We start from the raw sequence: 4076 nt of genomic DNA on the forward strand, positions 1-4076 counted from the left end.
TCAGTACAGCTCAGACTAGGGCAACGAGGACGACTTCCATGGTATGCTGAACTTTCTACTACCGTGTTCATGAAACCTTTCGATAGCTGGGGATATCTAGCTCCCCCAAGGAAGAGTGCAGCGTGTTCCCCTTCACTAGGTCTAGCCAGTGGCCCCCTGACGGGCCGACGGGCCTGATGGTGGCCCAGCAAGCCCAGGGAAACCTTGGAGTACTCAGTGTCCTTATACGGAAAGGAGTGCTCCGCGAGGGGTCTAGGAGTCCTGAAAAGCTTCCTAGCGTTCAAGTAAAGCAGAAGAGTGACTAAGGCCTCCTGGAAGCTGTTGCACGCCTAGCCCGCTGCATGGCATATCAGGGTCCTCCTTCGAAGCGAGGGCTCACCTTGAGTTTCCCTTTCGCTATAAAACAGGACAGGATGAGCTCTGACTCAGAAACTGAAATACCCTGTCTCTTCGTGTAACCTCTTTTTCCCTCTCACAACCATGCCTGCAATGAGTATAAGCCTGACAACAGCAGTGTTTTAAAGGGAGCTTCAAGGCGTATAAGAGGAGCTTTCAAGGTGGGAAAACAAGGCCAGTCCCATCAGGCACCATCTCCAGGTTGACACGCAGCGTAAGTGTCTCAGGGTACTGGCAGGTCAAAAGAGACCTAGCTACCTCCCTGGCTCTTCCCTTATTCAACTTTTCCACATAAGGTGCTCTGCGTGTAGCGAACTGCTTAGATGAAAGACTGCCCTAGGACTCCTAGGGTCCTGTGCCTCTCCCAAAAGCCTGAAGTGTTACACACAAAACTGTGCTGTAGTGGAGGTTGCAATGCAAGCTGCCTTTCTCTTGCGATACGGTGACTCCGGGTATGAGGTCCTAGAAGGACTTGGAAGCAGAGAGTTTTTCTCAGTACAGCTCAGACTAGGGTAACGAGGACGACTTCCATGGTATGCTGGACTTTCTAGAACCGTGTTCATGAAACCCTTCTGTAGCTGGGGATATCTAGCTCCCCAAATGAAGCGTGCAGCGTGTTACCCTTCACTCGGCCTACCCAGGGGCCCCCAGACGCGCCTACGGGTCTGACTGTGGCCCAGCAAGCCCAGGGAAGCCTTGGAGTACTCAGGTTCTTTGCACGGAAACGAGTGCTGCCGCGAGGGGTCTAGGAGTCCTGAAAACCTTACTGGCGTTCAACTAAACCAAGAGAACGACTAAGGCCTCATGGAAACTGTTGCACGCCCACCCCGCTACATGGCATATCAGGGCCCACCTTCGAAGTGGGGGCTCACTTTGAGTTTCCCTTTAGCTATAAAACAGGACAGGATGAGCTCTGACTCAGATACTGAAATACCCTGTCTCTTCGTGTAACCTCTTTTTCCCTCTCACAGCCATGCCTGCAATGAGTATAAGCCTGACAACAACAGTGTTTTTAAGGGAGCTTCAAGGCGCCCAAGAGGAGCTTTCAAGGTGGGAAAACAAGGCCAGTCCCATCAGGCACCATCTCCAGGGTGACACGCAGCGTGCCTCTGGGTACTGGCAGGTCAAAAGAGACCTAGCTACCTCCCTGGCTCTTCCCTTACTCCACTTTTCTACATAAGGTGCTCTGCGTGTAGCGAACTGCTTAGATGAAAGACTGCCCTAGGACTCCTAGAGTCCTGTGCCTCTCCCCAAAGCCTGAAGTGTTACACACAAAACTGTGCTGTGGCGGAAGTTGCAACGCAAGCTGCCTTTCTCCTAGAGATACGGTGACTCCAGGTATGAGGTCCTAGAAGGACTGGGAAGCAGAGAGTTTTTCTCAGTACCGCCTAGACTAGGGCAACGAGGACGATTTCCATGGTATGCTGGACTTGCTAGGACCGTGTTCATGAAGCCGTTGGTGAGCTGGGGATATCTAGCTCGCCCAAGGAAGAGTGCAGCGTGTGACTCTTCACTCGACCTCCGCAGGGCCACCCTGAATGGCCTACGGGTCTGAGTGTGGCCCAGCAAGCCCAGCAAGCCCAGGGGAGCCTGGGGGTACTCAGGGTCCCTGTACGGAAACGAGTGCTGCCGCGAGGGGTCTACGAGTCCTGAAAAGCTTACTAGCGTTCAACTAAAGCAGAAGAGTGACTAAGGCCTCCTGGAAGCTGCTGCACGCCTACTCCGCTGCATGGCATATCAGGGCCCTCCTTCGAAGCTAGGCCTCACTTTGAGTTTCCCTTTAGCTAGAGAACAGGACAGGATGAGCGCTGAATCAGAAACTGGACTACGTGTTTCTTCGTGAAACCTCTTTTCCCCTCTCCCAGCCATGCCTGTCGTGAGTATAAGCCCGACACCAACAGTGTTTTTCAGTTAGCTTCTAGGCGCATGAAAGGGGCTTTCATGACGGGACAACAAGGCCAGCCCCATCAGGTCCTGTTTCCAGATTGACACGCAGCAGAAGTATCTGTGGTTTCTAAGAGGTCAAAAGAGACCTAGCTCCTCACTGGGTCCTTGGAGAATCAACTTTTCTATGCAGGGTGCTCTGCGTGTAGCCAACTGCCTAAATGAAAGAATTCCCTAGGTGTCCTGGGCTCCTGGGCATCTTCCGAAAGCCTGCGGCGTTACACCCGAAAGTGTGCTCTAGTTGCACTTGGACCACAAGCCGACTTTCTCCTAGAGGTTGGTTGACTTCAGCTAGGAGCCGGTAGAAGGAATTGTAAGCAAAGAGTTTTTCTCAGTACAGCTCGGACTAGTGTAAGCAGGCAGACTTGCATGGCCTGCTGCACCTACTACAACCGTGTTCCTGAGGCTGTTGGTGAGCTGAGGCAATCGAGCTCCCCCGAGGGAGCGTGCATCATGCTGCCCTTCACTCGGCACAGACACGGGTACTCCGAAGGGTCTACGTGTCTGAATGTTGATCTTCAACTCAGGAGAGCCTGGGGGTACTCAGTGTGCTTGTACGGAAACGGGTGCAGACGCAAGGAAGCAGGCGTCCTGAGAAGATTAGTACCGTTAAACTAATGCAGAAGTGCGACTAAGGCCTCATGGAAGCTGCGCACTCCTACCCTGCTGCATGGCATATCAGGGCCCTCCTTCGAAGCTAGGCCTCACTTTGAGATTCCCTTTAGCTAGAGAACAGGACAGGATGAACTCTGACCGAGAAACTGGGATACCCGGTTTCTTCGTAAAACCATTTTTTCCCTCTCACAGCCATGCCTGCCGTGAGCATAAGTCTGACAACCACAGTGTTTTTAAGGGAGCTTCAAGGCGCATAAGAGGAGCTTTCAAGGTGGGGAAACAAGGCCAGTCCCATCAGGCACCATCTCCAGGGTGACACGCAGTGTAAAAGTCCGTGGATTCTTGCAGCTCAGCAGAGACCTAGCTACCTCCCTGGCTGTTCCCTGATTCAACTTATCTACACAGGGGGCTCTGCTTTAACGAACTGCCTAGACGAAAGAGTGCCCTAGGACTCCTAGGGTCCTGTGCCTCTCCCTAAAGCCTGAAGTATTACACACAAAACTGTGCTGTAGAGGAAGTTGCAATGCAAGCCTCCTTTCTCCTTGAGATACGGTGACTTCAGGTATGAGGTCCTAGAAGGACTTGGAAGCAGAGAGTTTTCCTCAGTACAGCTCAGACTAGGGCAACGAGGACGACTTCCATGGTATGCTGAACTTTCTACTACCGTGTTCATGAAACCTTTCGATAGCTGGGGATATCTAGCTCCCCCAAGGAAGAGTGCAGCGTGTTCCCCTTCACTAGGTCTAGCCAGTGGCCCCCTGACGGGCCGACGGGCCTGATGGTGGCCCAGCAAGCCCAGGGAAACCTTGGAGTACTCAGTGTCCTTATACGGAAAGGAGTGCTCCGCGAGGGGTCTAGGAGTCCTGAAAAGCTTCCTAGCGTTCAAGTAAAGCAGAAGAGTGACTAAGGCCTCCTGGAAGCTGTTGCACGCCTAGCCCGCTGCATGGCATATCAGGGTCCTCCTTCGAAGCGAGGGCTCACCTTGAGTTTCCCTTTCGCTATAAAACAGGACAGGATGAGCTCTGACTCAGAAACTGAAATACCCTGTCTCTTCGTGTAACCTCTTTTTCCCTCTCACAACCATGCCTGCAATGAGTATAAGCCTGACAACAGCAGTGTTT

The sequence above is a fragment of the Balaenoptera acutorostrata genome, chromosome 6, assembly GCF_949987535.1.
Source record: "Balaenoptera acutorostrata chromosome 6, mBalAcu1.1, whole genome shotgun sequence".
In the NCBI taxonomy this organism is placed as follows: Eukaryota; Metazoa; Chordata; class Mammalia; order Artiodactyla; family Balaenopteridae; genus Balaenoptera; species Balaenoptera acutorostrata.